The sequence below is a fragment of the Haliotis rufescens genome, unplaced genomic scaffold (assembly GCF_023055435.1).
Source record: "Haliotis rufescens isolate VD_foot unplaced genomic scaffold, xgHalRufe1.0.p SCAF_2, whole genome shotgun sequence".
NCBI lineage: Eukaryota > Metazoa > Mollusca > Gastropoda > Lepetellida > Haliotidae > Haliotis > Haliotis rufescens.
The window spans coordinates 78,761,091-78,784,410 of NW_025963890.1; the positions used below are offsets into that span (position 1 = coordinate 78,761,091).

The 23,320-nt window shown below is 47.8% G+C and overlaps 1 protein-coding gene across 5 annotated transcripts in view; it reads left to right on the top strand.

The window, feature by feature from the left end:
• Positions 1-23,320, top strand: part of LOC125382163 — a 67,802-nt gene that overhangs the window by 32,293 nt on the left and 12,189 nt on the right. The gene's annotated exons all lie outside the window — the stretch shown is intronic.

The following is a 23,320-nucleotide window of genomic DNA, read 5'->3' on the forward strand; positions in this document are numbered from 1 at the left end:
TAACACAGCCTCGCTACAGTGAGTACCAAGTCTAACTCAGCCACGCTACAGTGAGTACCATGTCTAACACAGCCATGTAACAGTGAGTACCAAGTCCAACACAGCCACGTTACAGTGAGTACCATGTCTAACACAGCCACGCTACAGTGAGTACCATATCTAACACAGCCACGTTACAGTGAGTACCAAGTCTAACACAGCCACGCTACAGTGAGTACCAAGTCTAACACAGCAACGCTACAGTGAGTACCAAGTCTAACACAGCAACGCTACAGTGAGTACCATGTCTAACACAGCCACGTTACAGTGAGTACCATGTCTAACACAGCCACTCTACAGTGAGTACCATGTCTAACACAGCCACGTTACAGTGAGTACCATGTCTAACTCAGCCACGTTACAGTGAGTATCATGTCTAACACAGCCACATTACAGTGAGTACCAAGTCTAACACAGCCACATTACAGTGAGTGCCATGTCTAACACAGCCACGTTACAGTGAGTACCAAGTGTAACACAGCCACGTTACAGTGAGTACCAAGTCTAACACAGCAACGTTAGAGTGAGTACCATGTCTAACACAGCCACATTACAGTGAGTACCAAGTCTAACCCAGCCACGTTACAGTGAGTACCATGTCTAACACAGCCACATTACAGTGAGTACCATGTCTAACACAGCCACGCTACAGTGAGTACCAAGTCTAACACAGCCACGCTACAGTGAGTACCAAGTCAAACACAGCCACTCTACAGTGAGTACCATGTCTAACACAGCCACGCTACAGTGAGTACCAAGTCTAACACAGCCACGCTACAGTGAGTACCAAGTCAAACACAGCCACGCTACAGTGAGTACCATGTCTAACACAGCCACGCTACAGTGAGTACCATGTCTAACACAGTCATGTAACAGTGAGTACCAAGTCCAACACAGCCACGTTACAGTGAGTACCATGTCTAACACAGCCACGCTACAGTGAGTACCATATCTAACACAGCCACGTTACAGTGAGTGCCAAGTCTAACACAGCCACTCTACAGTGAGTACCAAGTCTAACACAGCAACGCTACAGTGAGTACCAAGTCTAACACAGCAACGCTACAGTGAGTACCATGTCTAACACAGCCACGTTACAGTGAGTACCAAGTCTAACACAGCCACGCTGCAGTGAGTACCAAGTCTAACACAGCCACGTTACAGTGAGTACCATGTCTAACTCAGCCACGTTACAGTGAGTACCATGTCTAACACAGCCTCGCTACAGTGAGTACCAAGTCTAACTCAGCCACGCTACAGTGAGTACCATGTCTAACACAGCCATGTAACAGTGAGTACCAAGTCCAACACAGCCACGTTACAGTGAGTACCATGTCTAACACAGCCACGCTACAGTGAGTACCATATCTAACACAGCCACGTTACAGTGAGTACCAAGTCTAACACAGCCACGCTACAGTGAGTACCAAGTCTAACACAGCAACGCTACAGTGAGTACCAAGTCTAACACAGCAACGCTACAGTGAGTACCATGTCTAACACAGCCACGTTACAGTGAGTACCATGTCTAACACAGCCACTCTACAGTGAGTACCATGTCTAACACAGCCACGTTACAGTGAGTACCATGTCTAACTCAGCCACGTTACAGTGAGTATCATGTCTAACACAGCCACATTACAGTGAGTACCAAGTCTAACACAGCCACATTACAGTGAGTACCATGTCTAACACAGCCACGTTACAGTGAGTACCAAGTGTAACACAGCCACGTTACAGTGAGTACCAAGTCTAACACAGCAACGTTAGAGTGAGTACCATGTCTAACACAGCCACATTACAGTGAGTACCAAGTCTAACCCAGCCACGTTACAGTGAGTACCATGTCTAACACAGCCACATTACAGTGAGTACCATGTCTAACACAGCCACGCTACAGTGAGTACCAAGTCTAACACAGCCACGCTACAGTGAGTACCAACTCAAACACAGCCACTCTACAGTGAGTACCATGTCTAACACAGCCACGCTACAGTGAGTACCAAGTCTAACACAGCCACGCTACAGTGAGTACCAAGTCAAACACAGCCACGCTACAGTGAGTACCATGTCTAACACAGCCACGCTACAGTGAGTACCAAGTCTAACACAGCCAGGCTACTGTGAGTACCAAGTCTAACACAGCCACGCTACAGTGAGTACCAAGTCTAACACAGCCACGCTACAGTGAGTACCATGTCTAACACAGCCACGCTACAGTGAGTACCAAGTCTAACAGAGCCTCGCTACAGTGAGTACCATGTCTAACACAGCCACGTTACAGTGAGTACCAAGTCTAACACAGCCACGCTACAGTGAGTCCCAAGTCTAACACAGCCACGCTACAGTGAGTACCAAGTCTAACACAGCCACGCTACAGTGAGTACCAAGTCAAACACAGCAACGCTACAGTGAGTACCATGTCTAACACAGCCACGCTACAGTGAGTACCATGTCTAACACAGTCATGTAACAGTGAGTACCAAGTCCAACACAGCCACGTTACAGTGAGTACCATGTCTAACACAGCCACGCTACAGTGAGTACCATATCTAACACAGCCACGTTACAGTGAGTGCCAAGTCTAACACAGCCACGCTACAGTGAGTACCAAGTCTAACACAGCAACGCTACAGTGAGTACCAAGTCTAACACAGCAACGCTACAGTGAGTACCATGTCTAACACAGCCACGTTACAGTGAGTACCAAGTCTAACACAGCCACGCTGCAGTGAGTACCAAGTCTAACACAGCCACGTTACAGTGAGTACCATGTCTAACTCAGCCACGTTACAGTGAGTACCATGTCTAACACAGCCTCGCTACAGTGAGTACCAAGTCTAACTCAGCCACGCTACAGTGAGTACCATGTCTAACACAGCCATGTAACAGTGAGTACCAAGTCCAACACAGCCACGTTACAGTGAGTACCATGTCTAACACAGCCACGCTACAGTGAGTACCATATCTAACACAGCCACGTTACAGTGAGTACCAAGTCTAACACAGCCACGCTACAGTGAGTACCAAGTCTAACACAGCAACGCTACAGTGAGTACCAAGTCTAACACAGCAACGCTACAGTGAGTACCATGTCTAACACAGCCACGTTACAGTGAGTACCATGTCTAACACAGCCACTCTACAGTGAGTACCATGTCTAACACAGCCACGTTACAGTGAGTACCATGTCTAACTCAGCCACGTTACAGTGAGTATCATGTCTAACACAGCCACATTACAGTGAGTACCAAGTCTAACACAGCCACATTACAGTGAGTACCATGTCTAACACAGCCACGTTACAGTGAGTACCAAGTGTAACACAGCCACGTTACAGTGAGTACCAAGTCTAACACAGCAACGTTAGAGTGAGTACCATGTCTAACACAGCCACATTACAGTGAGTACCAAGTCTAACCCAGCCACGTTACAGTGAGTACCATGTCTAACACAGCCACATTACAGTGAGTACCATGTCTAACACAGCCACGCTACAGTGAGTACCAAGTCTAACACAGCCACGCTACAGTGAGTACCAACTCAAACACAGCCACTCTACAGTGAGTACCATGTCTAACACAGCCACGCTACAGTGAGTACCAAGTCTAACACAGCCACGCTACAGTGAGTACCAAGTCAAACACAGCCACGCTACAGTGAGTACCATGTCTAACACAGCCACGCTACAGTGAGTACCAAGTCTAACACAGCCAGGCTACTGTGAGTACCAAGTCTAACACAGCCACGCTACAGTGAGTACCAAGTCTAACACAGCCACGCTACAGTGAGTACCATGTCTAACACAGCCACGCTACAGTGAGTACCAAGTCTAACAGAGCCTCGCTACAGTGAGTACCATGTCTAACACAGCCACGTTACAGTGAGTACCAAGTCTAACACAGCCACGCTACAGTGAGTCCCAAGTCTAACTCAGCCACGTTACAGTGAGTACCAAGTCTAACACAGCCACGTTACAGTGAGTACCATGTCTAACACAGCCACTCTACAGTGAGTACCATGTCTAACACAGCCTCGCTACAGTGAGTACCAAGTCTAACACAGCCACGCTACAGTGAGTACCAAGTCTAACTCAGCCACGTTACAGTGAGTACCATGTCTAACACAGCCACGCTACAGTGAGTACCAAGTCTAACACAGCCACGTTACAGTGAGTACCATGTCTAACACAGCCACGCTACAGTGAGTACCGTGTCTAATACAGCCACGTTACAGTGAGTACCATGTCTAACACAGCCACGCTACAGTGAGTACCAAGTCTAACACAGCCACGCTACAGTGAGTACCAAGTCTAACTCAGCCACGTTACAGTGAGTACCAAGTCTAACTCAGCCACGTTACAGTGAGTACCAAGTCTAACTCAGCCACGTTACAGTGAGTACCAAGTCTAACACAGCCACATTACAGTGAGTACCAAGTCTAACACAGCCACGTTACAGTGAGTACCATGTCTAACACAGCCACTCTACAATGAGTACCATGTCTAATACAGCCACGTTACAGTGAGTACCATGTCTAACACAGCCACGCTACAGTGAGTACCAAGTCTAACACAGCCACGCTACAGTGAGTACCATGTCTATGTCAGCCACGTTACAGTGAGTACCAAGTGTAACTCAGCCACGTTACAGTGAGTACCAAGTCTAACACAGCCACATTACAGTGAGTACCAAGTCTAACACAGCCACGTTACAGTGAGTACCATGTCTAACACAGCCACTCTACAGTGAGTACCATGTCTAACACAGCCTCGCTACAGTGAGTACCAAGTCTAACTCAGCCACGCTACAGTGAGTACCATGTCTAACACAGCCATGTAACAGTGAGTACCAAGTCCAACACAGCCACGTTACAGTGAGTACCATGTCTAACACAGCCACGCTACAGTGAGTACCATATCTAACACAGCCACGTTACAGTGAGTACCAAGTCTAACACAGCCACGCTACAGTGAGTACCAAGTCTAACACAGCAACGCTACAGTGAGTACCAAGTCTAACACAGCAACGCTACAGTGAGTACCATGTCTAACACAGCCACGTTACAGTGAGTACCATGTCTAACACAGCCACTCTACAGTGAGTACCATGTCTAACACAGCCACGTTACAGTGAGTACCATGTCTAACTCAGCCACGTTACAGTGAGTATCATGTCTAACACAGCCACATTACAGTGAGTACCAAGTCTAACACAGCCACATTACAGTGAGTGCCATGTCTAACACAGCCACGTTACAGTGAGTACCAAGTGTAACACAGCCACGTTACAGTGAGTACCAAGTCTAACACAGCAACGTTAGAGTGAGTACCATGTCTAACACAGCCACATTACAGTGAGTACCAAGTCTAACCAAGCCACGTTACAGTGAGTACCATGTCTAACACAGCCACATTACAGTGAGTACCATGTCTAACACAGCCACGCTACAGTGAGTACCAAGTCTAACACAGCCACGCTACAGTGAGTACCAAGTCAAACACAGCCACTCTACAGTGAGTACCATGTCTAACACAGCCACGCTACAGTGAGTACCAAGTCTAACACAGCCACGCTACAGTGAGTACCAAGTCAAACACAGCCACGCTACAGTGAGTACCATGTCTAACACAGCCACGCTACAGTGAGTACCAAGTCTAACACAGCCAGGCTACTGTGAGTACCAAGTCTAACACAGCCACGCTACAGTGAGTACCAAGTCTAACACAGCCACGCTACAGTGAGTACCATGTCTAACACAGCCACGCTACAGTGAGTACCAAGTCTAACAGAGCCTCGCTACAGTGAGTACCATGTCTAACACAGCCACGTTACAGTGAGTACCAAGTCTAACACAGCCACGCTACAGTGAGTCCCAAGTCTAACTCAGCCACGTTACAGTGAGTACCAAGTCTAACACAGCCACGTTACAGTGAGTACCATGTCTAACACAGCCACTCTACAGTGAGTACCATGTCTAACACAGCCTCGCTACAGTGAGTACCAAGTCTAACACAGCCACGCTACAGTGAGTACCAAGTCTAACTCAGCCACGTTACAGTGAGTACCATGTCTAACACAGACACGCTACAGTGAGTACCAAGTCTAACACAGCCACGTTACAGTGAGTACCATGTCTAACACAGCCACGCTACAGTGAGTACCGTGTCTAACACAGCCACGCTACAGTGAGTACCGTGTCTAACACAGCCACGCTACAGTGAGTACCAAGTCTAACACAGCCACGCTACAGTGAGTACCAAGTGTAACACAGCCACACTACAGTGAGTACCAAGTCTAACACAGCCACGCTACAGTGAGTACCATGTCTAACACAGCCACGCTACAGTGAGTACCAAGTCTAACACAGCCTCGCTACAGTGAGTACCATGTCTAACACAGCCACGTTACAGTGAGTACCAAGTCTAACACAGCCACGCTACAGTGAGTACCAAGTCTAACTCACCCACGCTACTGTGAGTACCATGTCTAACTCAGCCACGTTACAGTAAGTACCATGTCTAACACAGCCACTCTACAGTGAGTACCATGTCTAATACAGCCACGTTACAGTGAGTACCATGTCTAACACAGCCACGCTACAGTGAGTACCAAGTCTAACACAGCCACGCTACAGTGAGTACCAAGTCTAACTCAGCCACGTTACAGTGAGTACCAAGTCTAACTCAGCCACGTTACAGTGAGTACCAAGTCTAACTCAGCCACGTTACAGTGAGTACCAAGTCTAACACAGCCACATTACAGTGAGTACCAAGTCTAACACAGCCACGTTACAGTGAGTACCATGTCTAACACAGCCACTCTACAGTGAGTACCATGTCTAATACTGCCACGTTACAGTGAGTACCATGTCTAACACAGCCACGCTACAGTGAGTACCAAGTCTAACACAGCCACGCTACAGTGAGTACCAAGTCTAACACAGCCACGTTACAGTGAGTACCAAGTGTAACTCAGCCACGTTACAGTGAGTACCAAGTCTAACACAGCCACATTACAGTGAGTACCAAGTCTAACACAGCCACGTTACAGTGAGTACCATGTCTAACACAGCCACTCTACAGTGAGTACCATGTCTAACACAGCCTCGCTACAGTGAGTACCAAGTCTAACACAGCCACGCTACAGTGAGTACCAAGTCTAACTCAGCCACGTTACAGTGAGTACCATGTCTAACACAGCCATGTAACAGTGAGTACCAAGTCCAACACAGCCACGTTACAGTGAGTACCATATCTAACACAGCCACGTTACAGTGAGTACCAAGTCTAACACAGCCACGCTACAGTGAGTACCAAGTCTAACACAGCAACGCTACAGTGAGTACCAAGTCTAACACAGCAACGCTACAGTGAGTACCATGTCTAACACAGCCACGTTACAGTGAGTACCAAGTCTAACACAGCCACGCTGCAGTGAGTACCAAGTCTAACACAGCCACGTTACAGTGAGTACCATGTCTAACACAGCCACTCTACAGTGAGTACCAAGTCTAACACAGCCACGTTACAGTGAGTACCATGTCTAACTCAGCCACGTTACAGTGAGTACCATGTCTAACACAGCCACATTACAGTGAGTACCATGTCTAACACAGCCACATTACAGTGAGTACCATGTCTAACACAGCCACGTTACAGTGAGTACAAAGTGTAACACAGCCACGTTACAGTGAGTACCAAGTCTAACACAGACACATTACAGTGAGTACCAAGTCTAACACAGCCACACTACAGTGAGTACCAAGTCTAACACAGCCACGTTACAGTGAGTACCATGTCTAACACAGCCACATTACAGTGAGTACCAAGTCTAACCCAGCCACGTTAGAGTGAGTACCATGTCTAACACAGCCACATTACAGTGAGTACCATGTCTAACACAGCCACGCTACAGTGAGTACCAAGTCTAACACAGCCACGCTACAGTGAGTACCAAGTCTAACACAGCCACGCTACAGTGAGTACCAAGTCAAACACAGCCACGCTACAGTGAGTACCATGTCTAACACAGCCACGCTACAGTGAGTACCAAGTCTAACACAGCCACGCTACTGTGAGTACCAAGTCTAACACAGCCACGCTACAGTGAGTACCAAGTCTAACACAGCCACGCTACAGTGAGTACCATGTCTAACACAGCCACGCTACAGTGAGTACCAAGTCTAACACAGCCACGCCACAGTGAGTACCAAGTCTAACACAGCCTCGCTACAGTGAGTACCATGTCTAACACAGCCTCGCTACAGTGAGTACCAAGTCAAAATCAGCCACGCTACAGTGAGTACCAAGTCTAACACAGCCACGTTACAGTGAGTACCAAGTCTAACACAGCCACGTTACAGTGAGTACCAAGTCTAACACAGCCTCGCTACAGTGAGTACTATGTCTAACACAGCCACGTTACAGTGAGTACCAACTCTAACACAGCCACGCTACAGTGAGTACCAAGTCTAACACAGCCACGCTACAGTGAGTACCAAGTCAAACACAGCCACGCTACAGTGAGTACCATGTCTAACACAGCCACGCTACAGTGAGTACCAAGTCTAACACAGCCACGCTACTGTGAGTACCAAGTCTAACACAGCCACGCTACAGTGAGTACCAAGTCTAACACAGCCACGCTACAGTGAGTACCATGTCTAACACAGCCACGCTACAGTGAGTACCAAGTCTAACACAGCCACGCCACAGTGAGTACCAAGTCTAACACAGCCTCGCTACAGTGAGTACCATGTCTAACACAGCCTCGCTACAGTGAGTACCAAGTCAAAATCAGCCACGCTACAGTGAGTACCAAGTCTAACACAGCCACGTTACAGTGAGTACCAAGTCTAACACAGCCACGTTACAGTGAGTACCAAGTCTAACACAGCCTCGCTACAGTGAGTACTATGTCTAACACAGCCACGTTACAGTGAGTACCAACTCTAACACAGCCACGTTACAGTGAGTACCAAGTCTAACACAGCCACTCTACAGTGAGTACCATGTCTAACACAGCCACGCTACAGTGAGTACCAAGTCTAACTCAGCCACGCTACAGTGAGTACCAAGTCTAACACAGCCACGCTACAGCGAGTACCAAGTCTAACACAGCCACGCTACAGTGAGTACCAAGTCTAACACAGCCACTCTACAGTGAGTACCATGTCTAACACAGCCACGCTACAGTGAGTACCAAGTCTAACACAGCCACATTACAGTGAGTACCAAGTCAAACACAGCCACGCTACAGTGAGTACCATGTCTAACACAGCCTCGCTACAGTGAGTACCAAGTCTAACACAGCCACGCTACAGTGAGTACCAAGTCTAACACAGCCACGCTACAGTGAGTACCAAGTCTAACACAGCCACGCTACAGTGAGTACCAAGTCTAACACAGCCACGCTACAGTGAGTACCATGTCTAACACAGCCACGCTACAGTGAGTACCAAGTCTAAAACAGCCACGCTACAGTGAGTACCATGTCTAACACAGCCACGTTACAGTGAGTACCAAGTCTAACACAGCCACGCTACAGTGAGTACCAAGTCTAACTCAGCAACGCTACTGTGAGTACCATGTCTTACTCAGCCACGTTACAGTGAGTACCATGTCTAACACAGCCACTCTACAGTGAGTACCATGTCTAACACAGCCACGTTACAGTGAGTACCATGTCTAACACAGCCACGCTACAGTGAGTACCATGTCTAACACAGCCACGATACAGTGAGTACCAAGTCTAACTCAGCCACGTTACAGTGAGTACCATGTCTAACTCAGCCACGTTACAGTGAGTACCAAGTCTAACTCAGCCACGTTACAGTGAGTACCAAGTCTAACACAGCCACATTACAGTGAGTACCAAGTATAACACAGCCACGTTACAGTGAGTACCATGTCTAACACAGCCACTCTACAGTGAGTACCATGTCTAATACAGCCACGTTACAGTGAGTACCATGTCTAACACAGCCACGCTACAGTGAGTACCAAGTCTAACCCAGCCACGCTACAGTGAGTACCAAGTCTAACTCAGCCACGTTACAGTGAGTACCAAGTGTAACTCAGCCACGTTACAGTGAGTACCAAGTCTAACACAGCCACATTACAGTGAGTAACAAGTCTAACACAGCCACGTTACAGTGAGTACCATGTCTAACACAGCCACTCTACAGTGAGTACCATGTCTAACACAGCCTCGCTACAGTGAGTACGAAGTCTAACACAGCCACGCTACAGTGAGTACCAAGTCTAACTCAGCCACGTTACAGTGAGTACCATGTCTAACACAGCCATGTAACAGTGAGTACCAAGTCTAACACAGCCACATTACAGTGAGTACCAAGTATAACACAGCCACGTTACAGTGAGTACCATGTCTAACACAGCCACTCTACAGTGAGTACCATGTCTAATACAGCCACGTTACAGTGAGTACCATGTCTAACACAGCCACGCTACAGTGAGTACCAAGTCTAACCCAGCCACGCTACAGTGAGTACCAAGTCTAACTCAGCCACGTTACAGTGAGTACCAAGTCTAACTCAGCCACGTTACAGTGAGTACCAAGTCTAACACAGCCACATTACAGTGAGTAACAAGTCTAACACAGCCACGTTACAGTGAGTACCATGTCTAACACAGCCACTCTACAGTGAGTACCAAGTGAAACACAGCCACATTACAGTGAGTACCAAGTCAAACACAGCCACGCTACAGTGAGTACCATGTCTAACACAGCCTCGCTACAGTGAGTACCAAGTCTAACACAGCCACGCTACAGTGAGTACCATGTCTAACACAGCCACGCTACAGTGAGTACCAAGTCTAACACAGCCACGCTACAGTGAGTACCAAGTCTAACACAGCCACGCTACAGTGAGTACCATGTCTAACACAGCCACGCTACAGTGAGTACCAAGTCTAAAACAGCCACGCTACAGTGAGTACCATGTCTAACACAGCCACGTTACAGTGAGTACCAAGTCTAACACAGCCACGCTACAGTGAGTACCAAGTCTAACTCAGCAACGCTACTGTGAGTACCATGTCTTACTCAGCCACGTTACAGTGAGTACCATGTCTAACACAGCCACTCTACAGTGAGTACCATGTCTAACACAGCCACGTTACAGTGAGTACCATGTCTAACACAGCCACGCTACAGTGAGTACCATGTCTAACACAGCCACGATACAGTGAGTACCAAGTCTAACTCAGCCACGTTACAGTGAGTACCATGTCTAACTCAGCCACGTTACAGTGAGTACCAAGTCTAACTCAGCCACGTTACAGTGAGTACCAAGTCTAACACAGCCACATTACAGTGAGTACCAAGTATAACACAGCCACGTTACAGTGAGTACCATGTCTAACACAGCCACTCTACAGTGAGTACCATGTCTAATACAGCCACGTTACAGTGAGTACCATGTCTAACACAGCCACGCTACAGTGAGTACCAAGTCTAACCCAGCCACGCTACAGTGAGTACCAAGTCTAACTCAGCCACGTTACAGTGAGTACCAAGTGTAACTCAGCCACGTTACAGTGAGTACCAAGTCTAACACAGCCACATTACAGTGAGTAACAAGTCTAACACAGCCACGTTACAGTGAGTACCATGTCTAACACAGCCACTCTACAGTGAGTACCATGTCTAACACAGCCTCGCTACAGTGAGTACCAAGTCTAACACAGCCACGCTACAGTGAGTACCAAGTCTAACTCAGCCACGTTACAGTGAGTACCATGTCTAACACAGCCATGTAACAGTGAGTACCAAGTCCAACACAGCCACGTTACAGTGAGTACCATGTCTAACACAGCCACGCTACAGTGAGTACCATATCTAACACAGCCACGTTACAGTGAGTGCCAAGTCTAACACAGCCACGCTACAGTGAGTACCAAGTCTAACTCAGCCACGTTACAGTGAGTACCAAGTCCAACACAGCCACGTTACAGTGAGTACCATGTCTAACACAGCCACGCTACAGTGAGTACCATATCTAACACAGCCACGTTACAGTGAGTGCCAAGTCTAACACAGCAACGCTACAGTGAGTACCAAGTCTAACACAGCAACGCTACAGTGAGTACCATGTCTAGCACAGCCACGTTACAGTGAGTACCAAGTCTAACACAGCCACGCTGCAGTGAGTACCAAGTCTAACTCAGCCACGTTACAGTGAGTACCAAGTCTAACACAGCCACATTACAGTGAGTACCAAGTATAACACAGCCACGTTACAGTGAGTACCATGTCTAACACAGCCACTCTACAGTGAGTACCATGTCTAATACAGCCACGTTACAGTGAGTACCATGTCTAACACAGCCACGCTACAGTGAGTACCAAGTCTAACCCAGCCACGCTACAGTGAGTACCAAGTCTAACTCAGCCACGTTACAGTGAGTACCAAGTGTAACTCAGCCACGTTACAGTGAGTACCAAGTCTAACACAGCCACATTACAGTGAGTAACAAGTCTAACACAGCCACGTTACAGTGAGTACCATGTCTAACACAGCCACTCTACAGTGAGTACCATGTCTAACACAGCCTCGCTACAGTGAGTACCAAGTCTAACACAGCCACGCTACAGTGAGTACCAAGTCTAACTCAGCCACGTTACAGTGAGTACCATGTCTAACACAGCCATGTAACAGTGAGTACCAAGTCCAACACAGCCACGTTACAGTGAGTACCATGTCTAACACAGCCACGCTACAGTGAGTACCATATCTAACACAGCCACGTTACAGTGAGTGCCAAGTCTAACACAGCCACGCTACAGTGAGTACCAAGTCTAACACAGCAACGCTACAGTGAGTACCAAGTCTAACACAGCAACGCTACAGTGAGTACCATGTCTAGCACAGCCACGTTACAGTGAGTACCAAGTCTAACACAGCCACGCTGCAGTGAGTACCAAGTCTAACACAGCCACGTTACAGTGAGTACCATGTCTAACACAGCCACTCTACAGTGAGTACCATGTCTAACACAGCCACGATACAGTGAGTACCAAGTCTAACTCAGCCACGTTACAGTGAGTACCATCTCTAACTCAGCCACGTTACAGTGAGTACCAAGTCTAACTCAGCCACGTTACAGTGAGTACCAAGTCTAACACAGCCACATTACAGTGAGTACCAAGTCTAACACAGCCACGTTACAGTGAGTACCATGTCTAACACAGCCACTCTACAGTGAGTACCATGTCTAATACAGCCACGTTACAGTGAGTACCATGTCTAACACAGCCACGCTACAGTGAGTACCAAGTCTAACCCAGCCACGCTACAGTGAGTACCAAGTCTAACTCAGCCACATTACAGTGAGTACCAAGTGTAACTCAGCCACGTTACAGTGAGTACCAAGTCTAACACAGCCACATTACAGTGAGTACCAAGTCTAACACAGCCACGTTACAGTGAGTACCATGTCTAACACAGCCACTCTACAGTGAGTACCATGTCTAACACAGCCTCGCTACAGTGAGTACCAAGTCTAACACAGCCACGCCACAGTGAGTACCAAGTCTAACTCAGCCACGTTACAGTGAGTACCATGTCTAACACAGCCATGTAACAGTGAGTACCAAGTCCAACACAGCCACGTTACAGTGAGTACCATGTCTAACACAGCCACGCTACAGTGAGTACCATATCTAACACAGCCACGTTACAGTGAGTGCCAAGTCTAACACAGCCATGCTACAGTGAGTACCAAGTCTAACACAGCAACGCTACAGTGAGTACCAAGTCTAACACAGCAACGCTACAGTGAGTACCATGTCTAACACAGCCACGTTACAGTGAGTACCAAGTCTAAGACAGCCACGCTACTGTGAGTACCAAGTCTAACACAGCCACGCTACAGTGAGTACCAAGTCTAACACAGCCACGCTACAGTGAGTACCATGTCTAACACAGCCACGCTACAGTGAGTACCAAGTCTAACACAGCCACATTACAGTGAGTACCAAGTCTAACACAGCCACGTTACAGTGAGTACCATGTCTAACACAGCCACTCTACAGTGAGTACCATGTCTAATACAGCCACGTTACAGTGAGTACCATGTCTAACACAGCCACGCTACAGTGAGTACCAAGTCTAACCCAGCCACGCTACAGTGAGTACCAAGTCTAACTCAGCCACGTTACAGTGAGTACCAAGTGTAACTCAGACATGTTACAGTGAGTACCAAGTCTAACACAGCCACATTACAGTGAGTACCAAGTCTAACACAGCCACGTTACAGTGAGTACCATGTCTAACACAGCCACTCTACAGTGAGTACCATGTCTAACACAGCCTCGCTACAGTGAGTACCAAGTCTAACACAGCCACGCTACAGTGAGTACTAAGTCTAACTCAGCCACGTTAAAGTGAGTACCATGTCTAACACAGCCATGTAACAGTGAGTACCAAGTCCAACACAGCCCCGTTACAGTGAGTACCATGTCTAACACAGCCACGCTACAGTGAGTACCATATCTAACACAGCCACGTTACAGTGAGTGCCAAGTCTAACACAGCCACGCTACAGTGAGTACCAAGTCTAACACAGCCACGCTGCAGTGAGTACCAAGTCTAACTCAGCCACGTTACAGTGAGTACCATCTCTAACTCAGCCACGTTACAGTGAGTACCAAGTCTAACTCAGCCACGTTACAGTGAGTACCAAGTCTAACACAGACACATTACAGTGAGTACCAAGTCTAACACAGCCACGTTACAGTGAGTACCATGTCTAACACAGCCACTCTACAGTGAGTACCATGTCTAATACAGCCACGTTACAGTGAGTACCATGTCTAACACAGACACGCTACAGTGAGTACCAAGTCTAACCCAGCCACGCTACAGTGAGTACCAAGTCTAACTCAGCCACGTTACAGTGAGTACCAAGTGTAACTCAGCCACGTTACAGTGAGTACCAAGTCTAACACAGCCACATTACAGTGAGTACCAAGTCTAACACAGCCACGTTACAGTGAGTACCATGTCTAACACTGCCACTCTACAGTGAGTACCATGTCTAACACAGCCTCGCTACAGTGAGTACCAAGTCTAACACAGCCACGCTACAGTGAGTACCAAGTCTAACTCAGCCACGTTACAGTGAGTACCATGTCTAACACAGCCATGTAACAGTGAGTACCAAGTCCAACACAGCCACGTTACAGTGAGTACCATGTCTAACACAGCCACGCTACAGTGAGTATCATATCTAACACAGCCACGTTACAGTGAGTGCCAAGTCTAACACAGCCACGCTACAGTGAGTACCAAGTCTAACACAGCAACGCTACAGTGAGTACCAAGTCTAACACAGCAACGCTACAGTGAGTACCAAGTCTAACACAGCAACGCTACAGTGAGTACCATGTCTAACACAGCCACGTTAGAGTGAGTACCAAGTCTAACACAGCCACGCTGCAGTGAGTACCAAGTCTAACACAGCCATGTTACAGTGAGTACCATGTCTAACACAGCCACTCTACAGTGAGTACCATGTCTAACACAGCCACGTTACAGTGAGTACCATGTCTAACACAGCCACGCTACAGTGAGTACCATGTCTAACACAGCCTCGCTACAGTGAGTACCATGTCTAACACAGCCTCGCTACAGTGAGTACCAAGTCTAACTCAGCCACGCTACAGTGAGTACCAAGTCTAACGCAGCCACGCTACAGTGAGTACCAAGTCTAACACAGCAACGCTACAGTGAGTACCATGTCTAACACAGCCACGTTACAGTGAGTACCATGTCTAACACAGCCACGTTACAGTGAGTACCAAGTCTAACACAGCCACGTTACAGTGGGTACCATGTCTAACACAGCCACGCTACAGTGAGTACCATGTCTAACACAGCCACGTTACAGTGAGTACCAAGTCTAACACAGCAACGCCACAGTGAGTACCATGTCTAACACATCCACGTTACAGTGAGTACCAATCTAACACAGCAACGCTACAGTGAGTACCATGTCTAACACAGCCACATTACAGTGAGTACCAAGTCTAACACAGCCACGTTACAGTGAGTACCATGTCTAGCACAGCCACGCTACAGTGAGTACCAAGTCTAACACAGCAACGCTACAGTGAGTACCATGTCTAACACAGCCACGCTACAGTGAGTACCAAGTCTAACACAGCCACGCTACAGTTAGTACCAAGTCTAACACAGCCTCGCTACAGTGAGTACCATGTCTAACACAGCCACGTTACAGTGAGTACCATGTCTAACACAGCCACATTACAGTGAGTACCAAGTCTAACACAGCCACGTTACAGTGAGTACCATGTCTAACACAGCCACGCTACAGTGAGTACCAAGTCTAACACAGCCACATTACAGTGAGTACCATGTCTAACACAGCCACGCTACAGTGAGTACCATGTCTAACACAGCCACGTTACAGTGAGTACCAAGTCTAACACAGCAACGCCACAGTGAGTACCATGTCTAACACAGCCACGTTACAGTGAGTACCAATCTAACACAGCAACGCTACAGTGAGTACCATGTCTAACACAGCCACGTTACAGTGAGTACCAAGTCTAACACAGCCACGTTACAGTGAGTACCATGTCTAGCACAGCCACGCTACAGTGAGTACCAAGTCTAACACAGCAACGCCACAGTGAGTACCATGTCTAACACAGCCACGCTACAGTGAGTACCAAGTCTAACACAGCCACGCTACAGTGAGTACCAAGTCTAACTCAGCCTCGCTACAGTGAGTACCATGTCTAACACAGCCACGTTACAGTGAGTACCATGTCTAACACAGCCACGTTACAGTGAGTACCAAGTCTAACACAGCCACGTTACAGTGAGTACCAAGTCTAACACAGCAACGCTACAGTGAGTACCATGTCTAACACAGCCACGTTACAGTGAGTACCAAGTCTAACACAGCCACGTTACAGTGAGTACCATGTCTAACACAGCCACGCTACAGTGAGTACCAAGTCTAACACAGCAACGCTACAGTGAGTACCATGTCTAACGCAGCCACGCTACAGTGAGTACCAAGTCTAACACAGCCACGCTACAGTGAGTACCAAGTCTAACTCAGCCTCGCTACAGTGAGTACCATGTCTAACACAGCCACGTTACAGTGAGTACCATGTCTAACACAGCCACGTTACAGTGAGTACCAAGTGTAACACAGCCACGTTACAGTGAGTACCATGTCTAACACAGCCACGTTACAGTGAGTACCATGTCTAACACAGCCACGCTACAGTGAGTACGAAGTCTAACACAGCCACGCTACAGTGAGTACCAAGTCTAACTCAGCCACGCTACAGTGAGTACCAAGTCTAACACAGCCACGCTACAGTGAGTACCAAGTCTAACACAGCCTCGTTACAGTGAGTACCATGTCTAACTCAGCCACACTACAGTGAGTACCAAGTCTAACTCAGCCTCGCTACAGTGAGTACCAAGTCTAACTCAGCCACGCTACAGTGAGTACCATGTCTAACTCAGCCACGCTACAGTGAGTACCAAGTCTAACTCAGCCACGCTACAGTGAGTACCAAGTCTAACTCAGCCTCGCTACAGTGAGTACCATGTCTAACTCAGCCACGCTACAGTGAGTACCAAGTCTAACTCAGCCACGTTACAGTGAGTACCATGTCTAACACAGCCATGTAACAGTGAGTACCAAGTCCAACACAGCCACGTTACAGTGAGTACCATGTCTAACACAGCCACGCTACAGTGAGTACCATATCTAACACAGCCACGTTACAGTGAGTGCCAAGTCTAACACAGCCACGCTACAGTGAGTACCAAGTCTAACTCAGCCACGTTACAGTGAGTACCAAGTCCAACACAGCCACGTTACAGTGAGTACCATGTCTAACACAGCCACGCTACAGTGAGTACCATATCTAACACAGCCACGTTACAGTGAGTGCCAAGTCTAACACAGCAACGCTACAGTGAGTACCAAGTCTAACACAGCAACGCTACAGTGAGTACCATGTCTAGCACAGCCACGTTACAGTGAGTACCAAGTCTAACACAGCCACGCTGCAGTGAGTACCAAGTCTAACTCAGCCACGTTACAGTGAGTACCAAGTCTAACACAGCCACATTACAGTGAGTACCAAGTATAACACAGCCACGTTACAGTGAGTACCATGTCTAACACAGCCACTCTACAGTGAGTACCATGTCTAATACAGCCACGTTACAGTGAGTACCATGTCTAACACAGCCACGCTACAGTGAGTACCAAGTCTAACCCAGCCACGCTACAGTGAGTACCAAGTCTAACTCAGCCACGTTACAGTGAGTACCAAGTGTAACTCAGCCACGTTACAGTGAGTACCAAGTCTAACACAGCCACATTACAGTGAGTAACAAGTCTAACACAGCCACGTTACAGTGAGTACCATGTCTAACACAGCCACTCTACAGTGAGTACCATGTCTAACACAGCCTCGCTACAGTGAGTACCAAGTCTAACACAGCCACGCTACAGTGAGTACCAAGTCTAACTCAGCCACGTTACAGTGAGTACCATGTCTAACACAGCCATGTAACAGTGAGTACCAAGTCCAACACAGCCACGTTACAGTGAGTACCATGTCTAACACAGCCACGCTACAGTGAGTACCATATCTAACACAGCCACGTTACAGTGAGTGCCAAGTCTAACACAGCCACGCTACAGTGAGTACCAAGTCTAACACAGCAACGCTACAGTGAGTACCAAGTCTAACACAGCAACGCTACAGTGAGTACCATGTCTAGCACAGCCACGTTACAGTGAGTACCAAGTCTAACACAGCCACGCTGCAGTGAGTACCAAGTCTAACACAGCCACGTTACAGTGAGTACCATGTCTAACACAGCCACTCTACAGTGAGTACCATGTCTAACACAGCCACGATACAGTGAGTACCAAGTCTAACTCAGCCACGTTACAGTGAGTACCATCTCTAACTCAGCCACGTTACAGTGAGTACCAAGTCTAACTCAGCCACGTTACAGTGAGTACCAAGTCTAACACAGCCACATTACAGTGAGTACCAAGTCTAACACAGCCACGTTACAGTGAGTACCATGTCTAACACAGCCACTCTACAGTGAGTACCATGTCTAATACAGCCACGTTACAGTGAGTACCATGTCTAACACAGCCACGCTACAGTGAGTACCAAGTCTAACCCAGCCACGCTACAGTGAGTACCAAGTCTAACTCAGCCACATTACAGTGAGTACCAAGTGTAACTCAGCCACGTTACAGTGAGTACCAAGTCTAACACAGCCACATTACAGTGAGTACCAAGTCTAACACAGCCACGTTACAGTGAGTACCATGTCTAACACAGCCACTCTACAGTGAGTACCATGTCTAACACAGCCTCGCTACAGTGAGTACCAAGTCTAACACAGCCACGCCACAGTGAGTACCAAGTCTAACTCAGCCACGTTACAGTGAGTACCATGTCTAACACAGCCATGTAACAGTGAGTACCAAGTCCAACACAGCCACGTTACAGTGAGTACCATGTCTAACACAGCCACGCTACAGTGAGTACCATATCTAACACAGCCACGTTACAGTGAGTGCCAAGTCTAACACAGCCATGCTACAGTGAGTACCAAGTCTAACACAGCAACGCTACAGTGAGTACCAAGTCTAACACAGCAACGCTACAGTGAGTACCATGTCTAACACAGCCACGTTACAGTGAGTACCAAGTCTAAGACAGCCACGCTACTGTGAGTACCAAGTCTAACACAGCCACGCTACAGTGAGTACCAAGTCTAACACAGCCACGCTACAGTGAGTACCATGTCTAACACAGCCACGCTACAGTGAGTACCAAGTCTAACACAGCCACATTACAGTGAGTACCAAGTCTAACACAGCCACGTTACAGTGAGTACCATGTCTAACACAGCCACTCTACAGTGAGTACCATGTCTAATACAGCCACGTTACAGTGAGTACCATGTCTAACACAGCCACGCTACAGTGAGTACCAAGTCTAACCCAGCCACGCTACAGTGAGTACCAAGTCTAACTCAGCCACGTTACAGTGAGTACCAAGTGTAACTCAGACATGTTACAGTGAGTACCAAGTCTAACACAGCCACATTACAGTGAGTACCAAGTCTAACACAGCCACGTTACAGTGAGTACCATGTCTAACACAGCCACTCTACAGTGAGTACCATGTCTAACACAGCCTCGCTACAGTGAGTACCAAGTCTAACACAGCCACGCTACAGTGAGTACTAAGTCTAACTCAGCCACGTTAAAGTGAGTACCATGTCTAACACAGCCATGTAACAGTGAGTACCAAGTCCAACACAGCCCCGTTACAGTGAGTACCATGTCTAACACAGCCACGCTACAGTGAGTACCATATCTAACACAGCCACGTTACAGTGAGTGCCAAGTCTAACACAGCCACGCTACAGTGAGTACCAAGTCTAACACAGCCACGCTGCAGTGAGTACCAAGTCTAACTCAGCCACGTTACAGTGAGTACCATCTCTAACTCAGCCACGTTACAGTGAGTACCAAGTCTAACTCAGCCACGTTACAGTGAGTACCAAGTCTAACACAGACACATTACAGTGAGTACCAAGTCTAACACAGCCACGTTACAGTGAGTACCATGTCTAACACAGCCACTCTACAGTGAGTACCATGTCTAATACAGCCACGTTACAGTGAGTACCATGTCTAACACAGACACGCTACAGTGAGTACCAAGTCTAACCCAGCCACGCTACAGTGAGTACCAAGTCTAACTCAGCCACGTTACAGTGAGTACCAAGTGTAACTCAGCCACGTTACAGTGAGTACCAAGTCTAACACAGCCACATTACAGTGAGTACCAAGTCTAACACAGCCACGTTACAGTGAGTACCATGTCTAACACTGCCACTCTACAGTGAGTACCATGTCTAACACAGCCTCGCTACAGTGAGTACCAAGTCTAACACAGCCACGCTACAGTGAGTACCAAGTCTAACTCAGCCACGTTACAGTGAGTACCATGTCTAACACAGCCATGTAACAGTGAGTACCAAGTCCAACACAGCCACGTTACAGTGAGTACCATGTCTAACACAGCCACGCTACAGTGAGTATCATATCTAACACAGCCACGTTACAGTGAGTGCCAAGTCTAACACAGCCACGCTACAGTGAGTACCAAGTCTAACACAGCAACGCTACAGTGAGTACCAAGTCTAACACAGCAACGCTACAGTGAGTACCAAGTCTAACACAGCAACGCTACAGTGAGTACCATGTCTAACACAGCCACGTTAGAGTGAGTACCAAGTCTAACACAGCCACGCTGCAGTGAGTACCAAGTCTAACACAGCCATGTTACAGTGAGTACCATGTCTAACACAGCCACTCTACAGTGAGTACCATGTCTAACACAGCCACGTTACAGTGAGTACCATGTCTAACACAGCCACGCTACAGTGAGTACCATGTCTAACACAGCCTCGCTACAGTGAGTACCATGTCTAACACAGCCTCGCTACAGTGAGTACCAAGTCTAACTCAGCCACGCTACAGTGAGTACCAAGTCTAACGCAGCCACGCTACAGTGAGTACCAAGTCTAACACAGCAACGCTACAGTGAGTACCATGTCTAACACAGCCACGTTACAGTGAGTACCATGTCTAACACAGCCACGTTACAGTGAGTACCAAGTCTAACACAGCCACGTTACAGTGGGTACCATGTCTAACACAGCCACGCTACAGTGAGTACCATGTCTAACACAGCCACGTTACAGTGAGTACCAAGTCTAACACAGCAACGCCACAGTGAGTACCATGTCTAACACATCCACGTTACAGTGAGTACCAATCTAACACAGCAACGCTACAGTGAGTACCATGTCTAACACAGCCACATTACAGTGAGTACCAAGTCTAACACAGCCACGTTACAGTGAGTACCATGTCTAGCACAGCCACGCTACAGTGAGTACCAAGTCTAACACAGCAACGCTACAGTGAGTACCATGTCTAACACAGCCACGCTACAGTGAGTACCAAGTCTAACACAGCCACGCTACAGTTAGTACCAAGTCTAACACAGCCTCGCTACAGTGAGTACCATGTCTAACACAGCCACGTTACAGTGAGTACCATGTCTAACACAGCCACATTACAGTGAGTACCAAGTCTAACACAGCCACGTTACAGTGAGTACCATGTCTAACACAGCCACGCTACAGTGAGTACCAAGTCTAACACAGCCACATTACAGTGAGTACCATGTCTAACACAGCCACGCTACAGTGAGTACCATGTCTAACACAGCCACGTTACAGTGAGTACCAAGTCTAACACAGCAACGCCACAGTGAGTACCATGTCTAACACAGCCACGTTACAGTGAGTACCAATCTAACACAGCAACGCTACAGTGAGTACCATGTCTAACACAGCCACGTTACAGTGAGTACCAAGTCTAACACAGCCACGTTACAGTGAGTACCATGTCTAGCACAGCCACGCTACAGTGAGTACCAAGTCTAACACAGCAACGCCACAGTGAGTACCATGTCTAACACAGCCACGCTACAGTGAGTACCAAGTCTAACACAGCCACGCTACAGTGAGTACCAAGTCTAACTCAGCCTCGCTACAGTGAGTACCATGTCTAACACAGCCACGTTACAGTGAGTACCATGTCTAACACAGCCACGTTACAGTGAGTACCAAGTCTAACACAGCCACGTTACAGTGAGTACCAAGTCTAACACAGCAACGCTACAGTGAGTACCATGTCTAACACAGCCACGTTACAGTGAGTACCAAGTCTAACACAGCCACGTTACAGTGAGTACCATGTCTAACACAGCCACGCTACAGTGAGTACCAAGTCTAACACAGCAACGCTACAGTGAGTACCATGTCTAACGCAGCCACGCTACAGTGAGTACCAAGTCTAACACAGCCACGCTACAGTGAGTACCAAGTCTAACTCAGCCTCGCTACAGTGAGTACCATGTCTAACACAGCCACGTTACAGTGAGTACCATGTCTAACACAGCCACGTTACAGTGAGTACCAAGTGTAACACAGCCACGTTACAGTGAGTACCATGTCTAACACAGCCACGTTACAGTGAGTACCATGTCTAACACAGCCACGCTACAGTGAGTACGAAGTCTAACACAGCCACGCTACAGTGAGTACCAAGTCTAACTCAGCCACGCTACAGTGAGTACCA